The sequence below is a fragment of the Nycticebus coucang genome, chromosome 4 (genome assembly GCF_027406575.1).
Source record: "Nycticebus coucang isolate mNycCou1 chromosome 4, mNycCou1.pri, whole genome shotgun sequence".
NCBI lineage: Eukaryota > Metazoa > Chordata > Mammalia > Primates > Lorisidae > Nycticebus > Nycticebus coucang.
In genome coordinates, this window is record NC_069783.1 from 101,062,799 (window position 1) to 101,081,097 (window position 18,299).

Here is an 18,299-nt window from a genome sequence, read left to right on the forward strand (position 1 = left end):
CAGGCCTCCAGACCTCAGAGTGAGAGGGGAGGGGAGTTCTGGAAGCTCCGAATTGCAGGTAGAGAATATATACAGTTTTATGCCTGGCAGGAGAATGCTGTGGCACCCAAGTAAGGATGGTGGGTCCAGTTTATTTTATTTATTTTTTTTATTAATTTTTTTTTTATTTTTTGTAGAAACAGAGTCTCACTTTATGGCCCTCGGTAGAGTGCCGTGGCATCACACAGCTCACAGCAACCTCCAACTCCTGGGCTTAAGCAATTCTCTTGCCTCAGCCTCCCAAGTAGCTGGGACTACAGGCACCCGCCACAATGCCCAGCTATTTTTTGGGTGCAGTTCAGCCTGGGCCAGGTTTGAACCCACCACCCTTGGTATATGGGGCCTGCGCCCTACCAACTGAGCCACAGGCGCCGCCTGGTAGGTCCAGTTTTTACAGGGTCTCTCCATGGAATGTAGTGGGAGGACCTTTGAACTCTGCTCATTTGTTTGAGCGGCACTCTGAGCCATTCTCATGGGGGAGGGGACTCCTGTCTACTTGGTGATGGATTTTGTACCTTTTGTTTGTATCCTTGGGGTCGCAGCTCGCCTCACTGGGGTTGATGTGCATTCTTCAACCTTCTCTCTTTGGGCAGCTCTAATCCACCAGGTTACTTGCTAAATTTCTGTCCTTTAACTCTCCTTCTGGATGGGAGCCTTGCAGATGGCCTTCCCCATGCAACGTCATCTCGAGATGAAGAGACTCCCTGGGCAAAGTGTGGGGGAAGGAATAACACATCCTCCATGAACTGCCATGTGTTCAGCTACCCAGAAGGTCCCAATTTCATTCTTTCCATATAATCTTTCCAGTGGTGCCCACACTGTACCATAGAGTACTTTATTTCTTTAAAACCTGCAACATCCCTGTTATTTATCAAATTTCTAGATATGGGTGAGCTCGTTTCTGGTGTATCTATTGTTTTCCTCTGATCTATTTTTCTACTCAAAGCTGACACTACACCATTTTAATTATTGCCTTAATAAATGTTGATTTTTGGCAAATTCTCTTTCCTTGCTCTACAGGAATCTGTAGATCAGAAGCAACACGTGGCATGCTTTGCCTCTTTATATAACTTTTAGAATTAACTCTTTAAGTCCCGTGAAGAACTCTGTGTGTTTTACATTTGGATATTACCACACCTGATAACATCATCATACTCTGCTTTCTTGCTAAATTACATGGGAATTTATAAGAACTTTGAAACTGCCAACAGGTAATTTAATAATCACCTTAATCAAGTGACCAAAGTCGACATTGAGATACTAAGTCATATCTACATCATTATCCTCAATACAATTACTCCCTTTGATGTTTCAGCTTCTAGTATTGCCCTTTCCTAATCATTCTCCATCAGCATCCAGAACGAGCTTTTAAAAATGCAAATATGACTTTGTTGAAAACTTACAATGGTTTCTTATGGCCCTTAGAAGTCAGCCCAAAACCCTTAGTGTGTTCCTTCAGGCCTTCCATGATCTAAACTTGGCTTATTTCTCTGTCCTTCCATCTCTTTCACCTTCTTTCCTTAACCACACTTTGAGATCCTCATCAGTGTTGTCCTTTCTCGTTCCAGCTTACAGTGATGTCACCTTTCAGAGTAGTTTTAGAGTAGTTATAAGACTCCTGGTCTTTCTGGAAGCATGCCCTCTCTTCCCCTTCTGCTCCCAAACTAACACTTCTCACACTATCACAATATGACCCAACCTTATTTACCATCAGGAATTTTAAAGGTTGCTATCAATTTGGAAGCTGAGGATGGTAGCCAACAAAATATTGACAAAAGTAGCCTAACAATAGGCTTTTACTTTTCTCATAAAATAAGAAATCCACATGGACCAATCCAGAATTAATTCAGGGCTCACTGATGTCAGGCTAAGCTATGTTCTTTTCATGGCCAGAAGATGACTACCACAGCGCAAGCATCACAGAGAGGAGAAAGGTCTTCTCTTTTCTATTATTCTCTCTGTCTCTCTTTTTTATTTTATTCATTTATTTATTTATTTATTTATTTTTTGAGACAGAGTCTCACTCAGTCACCCTCGGTAGAGTGCCATAGCATCATCATAGCTCACAGCAACCTCAAACTCTTGAGTTCAAGCAATCCTCTTGCCTCGGATTCCTGAGTAGCTGGGACTATAGGCACCCGCCACAACGCCCAGCTAATTTTTCCATTTTTCTTTTTTAGTAGAGATGGGGGTCTCACTCTTGCTTAGGCTGGTCTCGAACTCCTGAGTTCAGGCAATCCCAGCCTCTATTATTCTTTTTTTATTAGGTAGGAAAATATCCCAGAAATCAAGTGGGAGACTCTCTTTTATGTGCCATGGGACCACAGCTGTCTCAACAGTTTGGATCTGGCATATCAGACAGCTACTAAAAGAGGCTTTCTCTGGTAGCAATGGGGGACAGGCCAGGGAAAGGCAGCTGGATGGCATGTGACTCTGGGTCTCTCTGCTTATGCTTGTGAACACCAGCAGCCGTACTGTGTGGACTTGTGGAGGAAAATATCTTGAAAAGAAGGGGTAAGAATCTGAAACATGTTTCATATTATTTTGAGCTGCATTATCTAATATAGCAGCCATTACCCATGCAACTTAAAAAAATTAAATTTATATTAATTACAATAAAATAAAATTAAAACTCAATGTCTTATTTATAATAACAACATTTCATGAGTAGCACAGATAAAAAATATTTTCATCCTTGTAAAAAGTTCTACTAATTGATTTAGATACTACTTAGAAGAGCTTCCTGAGGACTGATCCTGGCCAGGCATGTGGGAAGGTCTTGTATGTTGGTAATTCTCCACAAATATTTGCTAAGTTGAAGGAAGTTAGAAAATTGCATAAAATAGATTTATTTTATCTAGGTCCACTGCTCTTTGCTCTACTTGGCTATGGGGAATTTTTGTTCTAATAAATTCCTTTTTAAAAGTAATCATAAAATCAATCCTATGACACATTTTATATCTCTTTTTCCTGCTTTGTTAATTAACAGACAAAATTTTTAGAGGGTCTCACTCTTGAAAGGTGGCAGTAAAATTTAAATTGATGACTTGAATTGCAAGCAGAATTACTGTAAATATATAAAAATAAATTGAAGCCATTTAATTACTTAGACCCTTTAATGGGTTCCATTAATATGAGTAAATTCAATCCATTGATTTTATTGTCAATAGTTATCCTTATTACTGTAAAAGTAGGGGAACAAAAAGGAAGACTCAGTTATAGTGTAACAATGAATTTGACAGTTCCACACAAGTACTTTACGTTCCAGCAAAGGTAACAAATTCCAGAATATACACGTATCTAGTATATACACCGTATACTGAAGACAACAAGTTCTTCCCTCCCAATCTGATATGGAAAGACATTTAATATTTATACTTTGTGTTTTCATAATTTACTTGACCATCTTACTTTAAAATTTTTTTGGTTTTAAATCATAGATTCACAGCTAATTTCTAAAATGATGCAGAGATGTCCCATGCCCCCTTTACTTGGATTCCCCCAATGGTTACATTGTATTCAACAGTCTCAAAGGAATAGTCCCAGAGCCAGGCCATCAACGTTGGTACAAAGCGTATGTTTAATTCTACATCATTTCATCACATATAGACACGTGTAATTACCAGAATGAAGATAGCGAACTGTTCCGTCACCACATATAGCCCCTGTACCTCCTCACTCTCACAACGTCATTCCTAACCCTGGAATGTACAATTTATTCTCCAACTCTACAATTTCATCACTTCTAGCATGTTATAGAAGAGGAATCAGTACACATGATCTTTGATAATAGCTTTTTTTTTTCACTCAGCATAATGTCCCTGAGATCTACTGAAGTTGTTCTGTGTATCAATAGTTTGTTTTTTATTATTGAAGTACTTGATGTGACAGTGCCATGGCTTGTTTAGCGATTCATTACTTTATAGGTCATTCTAATTGTTTTCAATTTTGGGCTGTTACAAATAAAGCTGCTATAAATATCTTCATAAGGATTTTTTGGGGACATAAGTTTTCAGCCCTCTGAAATAAATGCTGAGGAATGTGATTGCCGGGCTGTAAGGTAAAGCAAGGTTTGTTCATTTTTTTAAGAAGCTACTAAACTATTTTCCAGTGTCACTGTACCATTTTACATTTCCACCAGAGCAGCATGAGAGAATCAGTTTTACCACATCATTGCTAGCACTTGGTGTTTTTACTATTTTCATTTTAGCGGTTCTCAAGGGTACGTAGGATAGCTCATTGTGGTCTTTGCTGTGGTTTCAATGTGCTTCCTTCAAAATTCATGTTGAAACTTAATTCCCATTGTGGTAATTGTGGGATGTGAGGCCTTCTGGGGAAATGATTAAGTCATAAGGGCTCTGTCTTGATGAATGTATCAGTGGCTTAGAAATGGGCTGGAGGACACATCTAGGCTCTTTGCCCTCTTATCATCCATTACATGAGGACACAGTGTTCATGGTGCTATTTTGGTAACAGAGAATTGCCCTCTGCAGACACCAAACCTGCCGTAGCCTTTGATCTTGGACTTCCTATACACCAGAACTGTGAGAAACCAATGCCTATTGTTTACAAATCACCCAGTTGTGGTACCCTGTTACAGCAGCACGGACAGGTTAACACAGTCTTCATCTCCATTTCCCTAGTGGTTAGATGTTGAAAATCTTCCTGTGTCCTAGCTTGCCAACTCCACATCCTCTTGGTGAAATATCTCTTCTGTCTATATTTTCTACTTTTTTTTAAGACTTGAATTTCTAGACTTCTTGATAAATTGAAGATATAAGCCCTTTGTCAGATATGTGGATTGTCGATAATTCTGCTTCTCTCTTCATTTTCTTAAGAGAGATTTTGCAGAGCAAAAGATTTTAATTTTGATAAAGACTAATTCATATTTTGAAAAAATATATCATACTTTTTATATGAGGTCTAAGAATTTTTCAGCAAGTCATAGGGCCCCAAGATGACTCCTGTGTTATCTTCTAGAAGTTTTGTGATTTAATGTTTCACATGTAAGTCTATGACCCATTTTGAGTATTTTTTTTTTTTTTTTAGATTCATTTTAGTGCCTATGTGTATACAATTTCTCTGGCATCATCTCTTGGAAAGACTATCCTTCCTTTATTGAATAGCATTTGTACATTTATCATAAATCATTTGATATACTTATGTGCGGTTATTTCTGAGTTCTCTGTTCTGTCCCATTGACCAGGTATCTATTTCTTCTGCCAATACCACACAATCTTGATTACTAGAGCTTATAATAAGTATTGAAGTTGAGGAGAATAATTTCCTCCCACTTCATTCTTTATTTTTCATAGCTACTATAGTTTCTTTGCCTTTCTCCATAAATTTTAGAATAATTTTATCTAGATCTACAAAAAATCTTGTGAGATTCTAATAGAAATTGCATTAAACATGCATATAAATTTGGAGATATTGACATCCTTTCTACATTAGATTTTCCAATCTACAAACATGGAATGTCTCTCCATTTATTTAGATTTTCTTTGATATATTTCATTAGGTTTATTATTATTATTTTTTTGACTCAGTGTGGTGGCTCACACCTGTAATAATAGCACTCTGGGAGGCTGAGGCAGGAGGATTGCTTGAGCTCAGTAATTCAAGATGAGCCTGAGCAAGAGCAAGACCCCAACTCTACCAAAAATACAAAAAGGCATTTTCGTTATACCACTGTTGTTGTTGCTGCTGTTTTTAGTTTTGGACATGCAAATTCTATATATGTTTGGTTAGCTACAAACCTAAGTTATTTTTGGGGGCAATAATAAATGGTATTATGTTTTAAATTACTGTTTCTGCATGTTTCTTGCCAATGTATAAAAATAAAATCGATTTTTAGATGTTGATCTTGAATCTTAACACTTTGCTAAACTCCCTTACTCTGAGTTTTTGTAGATTTCTTGGGCTTTTCAATATAACCATTATGGCATCTACAAACTGGACCTCTTTTCCTATCTGTATGCCTTTTACTTTTCTTTTTTGCCTTAATTTCCTTACTATAGGAGTGCTGACAGTGGACTTCTTTGCTTTGTATTGTTTTTGTGGTCAGAATAATGTCAAATTCTCAGAATAAGATGAAAAATATTCCTTTCTTTTCAGTTTTCTGGATGACATTGTGTAAAATTAATGCTAATTCTTAAAAATTTGAAAGCATTCTCAAGTGAAGCCATCTGGGCCTGGAAATTTTTGTTTCAGCATTTTTAAATTACAAATTCAATTTTCTCAACCGTTAGAGACCTATTGACACTATTTCATTTTAGGGAAGTTATGTATAGTTTGTGCTTCTCAAAGAATCAGTCTGTTTCTTCATGTTGTAGAATTTACGTGAATGGAGTTGTTCCTAGTACTTTCTCATTATCCTTTTGTTGTCTGCCAGGTCTGTTTCATTTCTGACATTGATAATTTGCGTCTTCTCTCTTTTTGTTTATTGGTCTTGATAGAAGTTTGTCAATTTTCTTCTTACCTTTTTGGAGGATCAACCTTTGTTTCCCTGATTTTCTTTGTTGTTTTTTGTTCTAAGTATCATTCTACTCTCATATTTATTGTTTTTTCCTTCTGCTTGCTTTGAGTTTATTTTGTTCACCTTTTTCTAGGTTCTAAAAATGGAACCTTATATTATAGATTTATGATTTCCCCCCCTCTTTTCCAGTGTGTACAATTAGTGCTAAAGATGTTCCTCTCAAAACCTCAGCAGCACACTGGACATTTTGCCATATTTTATTTTCATTTTTCATGTAGTTCAGGGAAGTTTTCATTTCCTTTGAGATTTTCTCTTTGACTCTGGGGTTATTTCAGAGAATATTGTTTGATTTTCAGGTATTTGGAAATTTTTCTGCTGTCTTTACGTTACCGATTCTAATTTGATTCCATTGTGTTCAAAGAACACACTTAGTATGATTTCAGTCCTTTGAAATTTGTTGAGGTTTGTTTTATGATTGAGGAGTTGTTCTACCTTGCTATATTTCCATTTTATAGGAACTCAGAAATTGACACATGAGTCCTGACTTCCCTCTCAGCTTTCTCAAACACTGCTCTCCCAGGAGGAGGGTGGCATATCATTACAGGCCAGCATGAGTGACAGTCTAACTACCCCATTCTGCCTTTGCTGAGGAATTTGGGGCTGGGACTTTCGGTGTTTGTTGTGATGATTATTTGGGTCATGCTATTATTATATGCTAAATATTTTCTGTCTAGGTCACCCCTTTCATGGTCCCCTGGATAGAGACAGAACTCTTTACTTTGAGACCTTTTTGCCTGTAACCATGCGTTAATTTCTGAGTTCCTATGAAATGGAAATATAGAAAAGAAGGAAAAATACATTCCTCTATTTTAGGACTGTTTTGCTTTTAATAAATGAATGACTATAATAGTTGAATGGCAGTAGGTATTGATTGTAGACATTCCCATGAGAAATGAGCTTCCTTGGAGAGAAATGTTCTTCAAGACATGCTGTCAACTTGGTTTTCTCTATGATCCCAGGGGGTAGTCATGGTTGAGATCCTAAATGCTGGGTGGCTATACAGGACAGAGATGTGAACCCAAAACCCACTCGATGGCTCTAAGCTATACATCTGAAGCCAAAAGTTCTGAGGACAGTACTATTGGCAATGGTGAGAGTCAGACTCAGCCAGAATTGCCAAACCAAACAGGGACTTGACTCAAGAGGCAAAACTTAGCCCTAAGTGAAATTCCTAGAACTAGACTAAGTGAGTTGATTCTAGGAAGCAAATAGAAGAGGAACTGGAGAGATTCCCCAGGGTGCCAGGGGGAGATGGACAGTCACAGTTAGGTTTCCTGTTGTAGAGCCCTGTACATTCAGAGAAGTGTGGAAGGTAAATACTGCAGGAGTAGTGGATTTTTTCTAAATATCTACCTCTGACACAAATGTTTTGTAAGTCAGTGAGAACAAAAAAAACAATTTGCTGAGACTGCTAGAGAGAAAAAACAAAATGCAGGCCTATACAATTTACTATAATTATACACAAGAAACATAAATGATAGCCACTGAGTTTCTGATAGCTAAATAGTCTTTCATATTAAAGACCTAGTGAAACCTCTAACAGATACTAATTTCTCTTCCATTTTGGTACAGATTTATTTATTATTGTGCAGTCCAGTTTCTTTTGTGTGTCCTAGGCTGGTCAGTAGTAGGATGACCATATATTTATAGTATTAATGTCTTGCCAAAATTATATATATATTACATTTATGTATATATGTACATGTGTGTGCGCACGCACATGGAGTTCACTTGCATGAATCATTTTCAGAGGAAATAGAAAGGAAGTTTGCTTTTTCCTATTAGCTCTGTAGTATTTTTTAGTACTGGTTTTGTCATTTCATAAACTCAACTTCTAAGCCTTTAGCTCATTTGTGAAACAATTATAATAGGTTGAAATAACCTTCCTCATAGAGGTAGGAGTGTTGTAAGGGCTAAATGAGATAAAGCATATAAAACCCTGAGCACAGTGTTTGGAATGTAATAATCCAAAATAATGTGAGATGTTAGTACTATCATCATTGTTATTATCATTCTTAAGAAAATTTGTCATCAAAAATGCTCATAAAAGCTACTGTAATTATTCCAATTTTTTAAATGTCCTGATAGTTTTCAGTAGTAACTAAGAAAATCTAACTGCATGTTATATACATGTAAGCTATTAACTTAGCTTACATAATAATTATTTTTATTTAATAATTTGCTTTTCTGATAAATTAGCCAACTTTCTGTAGACTTTGAAACTACCAGCCAATAACTTAAAACATATCATAATGAAAAGGAAAATTGTTGATTTAAGTAATACTGGGGGAAAAACCAACTTATGTGCTTTGAGGCTAGTGTACCTACAGTGTCTTCAGAATCAAAGTTACCAAGGGGGCTGGAAGACCTTCCTGCTAAAACAGTCTGGGTTCACAGGTTGTAAGGCTTCAAGTACAATAAATGCCATTAAAACAGTGTTATTGTATTCACCCAACAAAAGGGCTTTCTGGTCAATTCAGGCTAACTAGAAAAGCCAAGGAAAAATAATATTTAATTCCCTGCCAGTGTGCCAGACCTCTAAGTTCAAAGCCGCTCCGGGAGGTTACCCAATTGGTGTGATGGCCAAGAAGAAAGAACTTGACTACAAGATTAACATTTGCATTAATTTCGATTTTTATTCCCAGATATCAAAGTAAATGAGGGGACACCTAGAAAATACTCTCAAGGCAATGGGACCTGAGAATTTGCACTACTGAAGAACATCCGAAACGGACTTTTAAAAAGTAGGCTTGCAAATACAAAGTAATTTTCATCTGTTTGGGGGGATGTCTATCTGGGCCTTAAGTCATAGTGTTTTGACTAAAACCTCACAAATTACTATCTGTCTGACCTTAATCAAAACTATTTGAGCAATAGTGAAAATTTTTTAGATTTTTTTATTTTTGATGTTTTAAATATATTTACAAATACCATAAATACCTAACAAACCATAACATCATTATTTCATAAAAAGTCAATAAGATCATCACATATTTTCATATTTTTCTAATTTAATATTTAATATTTAATTTTTTAAAGTTTGTTAAATTGGGATTCAAATGGAGCCCACACACATTTTGATTGGCGGAGTCTGTCTTGTTTTCCCCTATGTCAGTTTTTCTTTTGAAGAAACTGGGTAGTTTGTAGGGTTTCCCACAGTCTGGATTTTGTGTGTTTTATCCCCATAGAATTTTAAACACATTCTGATCCTGGTTCCCCATAAATTGATGGATGTTTGATCAGATTCAGGCTTGATCTTCTTTCTTCTTCTTCTTCTTCCTCTTCTTCTTCCCCTCCTCTTCCTCATCCTTCTTCTTCTTCTTTAGTAAATTACTTTGCAGAGGTGCCCTTCCACCAGGTGGTACATAATGTCTACTGGCCTCTTTTTGGGTGATGTTTATTGGCAACTGATTATCTATACTGAGATCCATTAATTCATTAGTTACACAAATTATGATAGTCAGCTTCATTTTATTCACCTACTCCAAGAAAGAAACTTTTTTATTTTTTTGAGGCAGAGTCTCACTCTGTCACCCAGGCTAGAGTGCAGTGGTGTCAGCCTGGCTCACAGCAACCTCAGACTCCTGGGTTCAAGCAATTTTCCTGCCTCAGTCTCCTGAGCAGCTGGGAGCACAGGTGCCTACCACAATACCCAGCTAATTCTTCTACGTTTAGTAGAGATGGGGGTCACTCAGGCTGATCTCAAACTCCTGAACTCAAGCAATCCACCTGCTTCAGTCTCCCAGGGTGCTGGGATTACAGGTGTGAGCCACTGTGCCAGGCTGAAACTTTGTTTTTGTTAACTATTAATATTTGGGTATTCTGATCTATGGACCTTTTTAGTGAATGCCTAATAGTTACTTGATTCCTTTTCCCCACTATTTAAAAACCAGTTTTAAAATAACCAGTTGGATAACTAGTATATATCTTAGGCTAATTAATGAGTTGGATTTTTTTCTCTCATTTTTTTTTATAAACTCCTGGATTAAATCATATTTAATGTGTTTCAAACCACTAAAATTATCGTCTTCACTGATGTTCAAATTGCACCATTTTTGGCCAGTGGAAGCCTATTTAAGTTGGTTGCTCAGTTCTTTTGACAAGACATTAGTGGTCTTGACAAGATCCTTGCATTCTGGTATGACAAGATGTTCCAGTCTTTTCTTGTACCTAAGAATCAGACATTTCTGATTTTGAAAGGAGCCCTACTTTCCAAAGTGAGAAATGTTTTTTGGAGGCTACAGTCTGAGATGTCATTAGCACTGGGTTGGCCTTTTGTTTCTAGCCCTTTCCAATAAACAGAACTAGATTATATGAACATTTGTTTGTTTTTTTTTGTAGAGACAGAGTCTCACTGTACTGCCCTCGGGTAGAGTGCCATGATGTCACACAGCTCACAGCAACCTCCAGCTCTTGGGCTTACGCGATTCTCTTGCCTCAGCCTCCTGAGTAGCTGGGACTACAGGTGCCCGCCACAACACCCGGCTATTTTTTTGTTGCAGTTTGGCCGGGACTGGCTTTGAACCCACCACCCTTGGTATATGGGCTGGTGCCCTACTCACTGAACCACAGGCGCTGCCAGCATTTTTTAAGGATAAGTCAGTAATTCAGACTGGTGTTTCCAATTCAAATTTTGGATACAGAGTTTTTACCTTTTCCATTAAATTTGTCTTCTTTTAACCATGCTGAAAATGTCAGCCCCTACTATCAACTTACAGATAACAGAACAACACTGCCACTGTCACCACCATCATGCAGATGGTTTTAGGTTCATGTAGGTTATTTTTTGTGTGTGTCCTTCAGATGCATCCTATTATGAACATATAGGTAAATTTTTGTGTTTTCAAGTCACATGTTGTGGTTCCTCTCTGAGTGGTTCTGCTGACAAATAGAGAACTGGTTATTTGGTTTTGATTTTAGTGATTTTTTGGAAAATGTGTTTAAATTTGTAATGCTTTATGAAAATAAGTAACTTGTAAAATGCATAATGTTAAATAATTACTAATTTCACATAGTCAAATTACACAGTCAAATCACATATTCAGAAAACCCAGATGCTACTTGTCCTCTCCACCGTAACTTCTCCCTCCTCCCATAGGTGACCACTGGTGAACTGTAAGCTTTTAAAAGTCAAGAAACAATAATTAAGAATCTAGTTTCAAGCAAAGCACTCTACTTTAGTTTTGCTAAATGGTGCCTTAACATATATTAGAACCACATCATCTGGAAGTTGTTGACAGATCACCGAAAAACCAATGTTTATATATGTGCTTCTTTTTTGTTTTTAAAAGTCATTTATTCTATTCTTTAAAATAGAGAAATTAAAAAGTTTAGATATTAATTTTTTTAGACACAAACAGGAAAACTCAGGTTTATCTATAGTAAATGTTACTTATAAAATCTAGCCTCCCATCTTGGGGGAATGACTGGCTGTAGAACTGGAGCAGGAAATATGTAAGGTCAGCATGGAGCATCTTTTAGTGCCAGAAATGAAGAAAGTTCTCTCTCTCTCACACACACAAAGAAAAGAAAAGAAACGAGCAAGAAAAAGATAAATGTATGTTAAAGAAATTCAAGAGCCAAGTCTAAGAATTCCTAGTGGCCAATGCTGGAATTTAAGCAACTAAATAATACAATAAAGTAGCCCTGGATTATTATAACTCAGAGTATAAACATCCATGCATCCATACTAATATAAGTCAGTTATTGGAAAAGTAAGTAAATAGGAGAGACGAGACAGGTCTTTCATGAAAAGGAATTCTAAAAATTTAAGTAGATGCTCTGTGCTCAAGGAGCTGGAGTGTAATCACCGTTCCTGAAGTGTGAGAAACTACCTCTGTCAGATGATCAAAGTCAACATAAACTTGGAAATTAAAGTCGATAGCAGGAACCTTGATATAATGTGATGAAAGCAAAGTTTACCCCTGTGGTTTTTCTTCCCCCAACCCATAATCCTCATCTAATCACACACATATAAAAAAAAATTAGACAAATTTTAATCTACAGAATCTGACCAGTGTTTCTCAAAACTGCAAGCTTATCAGACTCAGGAATCTCGGAGACACTGTCACCGTCCAGAGAATGAGACATGGCAACTTACCGTCACGTGTACCCCTGGATGGGATCCTAGGACAAAGAAAATATATTGAATGAAAACTGAGGAAACCTAAATAAATTATGACCTTATACAATAATAATGTTCCATGTTGATTAATTGAAACAAATGTACCAGACCAGTGTGAGATGTTAATGACAGGGAAAACTGGGCAAAGTTATATGGAAATATCTACGCTGTATTTATAATTGTTTTACAGATTAGTGTAACTAAACAGTAAAGTTTCTTATGAAGCTACTTCATTTCTAAAAAAAAAAAAATGAAGTTTGTTTTAATAAATCAAGGTCCTCATTTCCGCGTGAAGAGAAATTGTTTGATTCTCAGTCCCCCACATTTGAGTTATCTTTGTTGTCTCTGGGTCATCGGTCACTTGGTCACTTGAAAGGGAGCCAGAACAGAAACTGACAAGAAATCCTCTTAGTTTTACTGTAAATAATAAAACGCTTTTATTGTATTCAATAAAACTGCAGAGAACTGCTTTTCAGGATGTGCAAAAGACCCTTGGGCTCCAACTAGTCTCAGAGAAACTGCTTGACAGGGTACCAATTTAGTCGGCCACTAATTTGCCCAGTGTCTTTCTTTTGTTTGCATGGGCTAACTTAAAAGTAGTATTTTTCTGAAAAAATTTTTAAGCCTCACTGTGGAAGAAAGAATGACAACATGGCTCCTGTCAATGTCAGAATAAATTTGAGCAGTTGATGAAACCACCTACCTAAAGAAAATCAGTGTAAACAAAAGAAAGATGGCTGCCCCCCTCTGCCCTCTGGTGAGGACAGAGAGGGGCAGGGGAGCAGTTGCTCACAAGGGTACAGAGTTCTAGATAGAGAGCAGGGATAGATTTGAGATCTGTTGCTTAGCAGGGTAACTGCCCTCAATAATGTATATCTCAAAATAACTGGGAGTACATTAAAAATGTCTCACTATGAAGAACAATAGGTAAGAGAGGTGATGGATATGTTAATTAGCTTGATTTAATCATTCCACATTGTATACACGTGTCAAAACATCACATTGGACCCTGTAAATGTATACAGTTGTGATTTGTCAACTCAAATAATAATGGAAAAAATTAAAGTAAAAAAAATAAAAATATATAACATGTTAAGCTAGAGTTTAGTCATCTGCCCAATAGAAAACAAAACCAAACCCTTGAAAGGTTTAACTAAAGAGAGTGAGGGGTGTGGGCAGGATCACAGCAAGTAGCAAGGTGGGGAGAGACTCACAGGTGTCACCCCAAGCAGCAGGGCAGTGGAAGGGAGGAGAGGACCTTGCTGGGTTTACACAGGAGAATAGTGAGTTGGCAGCCTATGCCCCAACAGTGGTGTGAAGTCAGGCGTTTGAGTGAGAAAAGGCACTGCCATTTGCAGAGCCCAGCTGGAAATCCAAGCATAAAGGTCCCAAGGATGACCGCTCCTGCTCTCAGGTTCTGGGGCACCAAGCAGAGCAGAGAAGGGTAGAGGATGGATGCAGTGAACAGATGCAGAGCGGCCAGAGTTATCAGAAACCTCAGTGTGCACACGGGACGGGTAAGATGTGTGTTCCAGATCTGTCTTTACTAAACATGATCCCTAAGTACTTGCTGGGCTTTTCCCACCACCTGCTCCTCCAGGGCCCAGGCCTTAGCTTCTAGTCTGTTCTCCACAAAAGGAACTGGGGATCTTTGCTGGGTGGCTGATTCCATGCATTTAGCAGGGCATAATCAGAATGGATCCAAAAAATTCTGAAGCCCGAAAAGGAAGGAGCTATGCTCAAAAGACAAAGGACACAACAACATAAGGACACCCATTGGCCAAGGTGTGATCACATGGGCCTCAAATATAATTATGGTGTTGGTGAGCAAGGATAAAGTGAATGCTTACAAGCTGTGGATTCACAAAGATGCTCAAAAGAGAAAAATCAGTAAGAATAATACAGACAGGTATTAGTAACAAAAGGAAGATGGAGATAATGAAATGGTTTTAAATATTTTATAGATAGTAATGCATAGATATTGCTAAAATGTGAGAGTGTTTCTTTTACTAATTCTCAGTCTACTCATAAAGATTGAATGGGTACTTGCTTCTACCCACATGCATAAAAGAGAATAAAACACAAACTGTAGACAAGCCAAAGGATCAAAAAAAAAAGGGGGGGTACTGAAACAGGAAGGATTAGCTGACTTTGTGGTCATTTATGAATAGAAGTAGTTGCTGTGCTCCAAAAGGATGGATGACTTAAATGTCCCAAGAAAGAGACTAATTATGTAGACTTAATATTTCTACCAGGAAATGAGTCTGATGGCCGCCACTGTTATTCAAAATAACCATTATTTGCAGGGCACTGCTGGACAAGCCCCGGCAGGGCTGGGCAAGCCCACGTGCCACCCCAACTGAAGTTGTTTATTCACTTGCAAGGCCTTCTGCCATAGATAGAGCTAAGAGACCAGACCCTCCAAGGACCATGGTGCTGTTAAGGCACCCAGGGCATTTTGTGCGCTTAGTAAAGTCCTGACTGATTATAGATTTAGTCTGGAGTAGGAATGCTTTGAAGATCAAATCATTTTAAGATAGTGGGATATTGTGTAACCTTGTAACCTATGAGGGGGAATCTCTGTTTGATGTATACCTATGATGATAATAACATGGCTAGTGTTTACTTTTACTGTGAAAATAAAAGTAACATAGGAAAAAAGAAGAATAGAACAGCTCTTTGAGGAGATATTCTCTGGCTCCCTGGAATTGCTGGCTTTTCTGTAAATAAAGGTGGAATTGTTTTTCTCTTGTCCACTGCTCTGTGGATTGGCTTGGGTGACAGGAGGACAGACTCTTTGGTCCAGCAGCAAAACCTCTCTGTGACTCTACTAATTATAATCTGCTTTTAATGATGTACACAGATGGTAGATAGCAATGTGCCTAAAAGCGTGGGCTCAGAACCACATCGCGCAGGCCACCGAATGTTTTAAAAGTATTTGGGGGGTTTGGGGGCTGTATTAGCTCCTGTTGCTTCTGTGACAAATTGATCGACAAACTTAGTGGTGCAAAACAACAGAAATTTATTCTTCACAGTTTTTGAGGACAGAAGTCTGGCATCCAGAGGTAAGCAGGGCCTTGTTCTCTTTGAAGGCTCTAGAAAAGACTCCAAAACCCAGTCCTGGCTGCTGAAGGCCAACCTCGGCTTCTGGTTCCATCGCTCTGATCTCTGCACTGTGGAATTGTCACACTGCTCATTTCTCCTCTGTGTTTCTGTGACAAATCTCCTTTGAGTGTTTTTTTACAGGAACACTTGTCACTGCATCGAGGGCCCACTCCAATAACCCAAGATGGACTTTCCATTTCAAGATCCTTAACTTAATTGCATCCGCACCAACTCTTTTCACAAATAAGTTCATATCAGCTGGCCTGGAGGCTCACGCCTGTAATTCTAGCACTCTGGGAGGCCAAAGCAGGTGGATGGATTGAGCTCAGGAGTTTGAAACCAACCTGAGCAAGAGTGATACCCTGTTTCTATCAAAAATAGAAAAACTAGTGGGTGTTGGGGCAGCTGCCTGTAGTACCAGCTACTCAAGAGGCTGAGGCAAGAGAATTTCTTAAGCCCAAGAGTTTGAGGTTGCTGCGAGCTCTAATGATGCGTCTGCACTCTACCCAGGATGATAGGTCTATCTAGAATTAAAAAGGACAGTTAAATATTGTTTTCCTCATTCTTGAGATACTTTACCAAGAGAATGTGTTTCAACTCCATCTAGGTAAATGTAAAAGATGTAAAGTCTCCATCTTTTCTTATGGATAAGTAGTAATCCATGGTATACAGATGCCACAGTTTGTTAATCCATTCATGGGGTGATGGGCATTTGGGTTGCTTCCATGACTTGGCAATTATGAATTGAGCTGCATTAAACATTCTGGTGCAAATGTTTTTATGGTAAAATGATTTAAAAAATCCAATGTACTCAATACTGATATGAAACCAATGTATAAATAATTACACTCCCACAGGAACGATAAAACACAAACATGGTCTAACAAGGAGGGAAGAGGAGGAAGAATGGAGGAGGAATGAGGAGGTTGACTGGCAGAAAGAAGAAGGGCAATTGGCAGGATATCACTTAATGTGCACAATGTGAGAATGTTCAGCACACCCCCTGGGTGAAGGGCTCTTCCAGCACTTGAAATTTACCTTGGAAGTGAGAATAATGTAACCTAAAATTTTATACCTTGTATTTATTTCAAATACCAAATTGGCAAACTTTTGTTAGATTGACAGAAAACAAAAGATGAACAAATAAAAAAAGTACAACTGAGAAGCATCTTTCCCTTTTCCTGCTGTTCAACAAACATAAAATTTCAGTTGCCCAAAGCGAGTGAGTTCCAGAGGTCTGCTGTACAACATTATGCCAATAGTTAACAGTACTGTATTGCACACTTTAAACTATTTTAAAAGAGTAGATCTCATGTTAAATGTTCCTACAACAATACAAAAAGTGTCTTACTTAAATGTAATTATAGAAGGACAATGCAGGTTGATGATTACAGCTCCAGTTTGAATCCATTTGGAAGGAGACATCACATCAGCTAGCTGGATGGCTCAGCTTCCAGAATGGCAGCTGCTGGCCTGAGAAAACATTCTCCTTTTCTTGGGTCTGGTAAAAATTACTGCAGTTCCAGGGAAGAATCAATGTACTACTACCTAACCCTTGGGAAGCTATGGAAATAAACATATCAATAACTCTAGGAACATATAAAAACACCGTGAAAGTTAGTTTAAAAAAATAAACTCACGCAATTGATAATATAGAATAGTTTTAAGTATAAGCAATGACAAATGTTGTAGAATCATATGAATGTTTATGTTTCTAATACTTCAAGTGTTTGAATTATCGAAATGCATACCCCTTGCTAATGTTGTTATTACCATTAAAATGTTTTGGACACATAATTACATTTTTAATCCATGTTTAAGTGCTTAGGAAATATTGATTTTTTTTCTGAATTTTATCCTATTGAAGATATTAAGTAATTAAATTGAGCATTAAATAAATTTCAAATAGTAATGAATATTCCACTTCTCTTATGCAGGCCCCTTAGACTGTAAAGAATGTATTAATTGTTTCAATTAATGTTTGAGATGTTTGTTAAAGGGAAGTCTGTTTCGCTTTCTCACTTCTGTCCTTTGTGGGTACTTCCTTAAGCTGATGTGGGGGGACACAACCTTCCTCTTCTTCCTATTTCTGAAAGTGTTGAGGAACTTCAGTCCTTTTTTTTTTTTTTTTTAAGAGACAGAGTCTCACTTTATGGCCCTTGGTAGAGTGCCGTGGCCTCACACAGCTCACAGCAACCTCCAACTCCTGGGCTTAAGCGATTCTCTTGCCTCAGCCTCCCCAGTAGCTGGGACTACAGGCACCCGCCACAACGCCCGGCTATTTTTTGGTTGCAGGTTGGCCGGGGCCGGGTTTGAACCCGCCACCCTCGGTATATGGGGCCGGCGCCTTATTGACTGAGCCATAGGTGCCGCCCAGAACTTCAGTCCTTTGAGACATAGTTTAGTTATTGTATCTTCCTCTGGCCTGAAGCCTCCCAAAGTAATCCACGTTGAGTTCCCAGGTAACACAAATATAACACCAATTTATTCTTC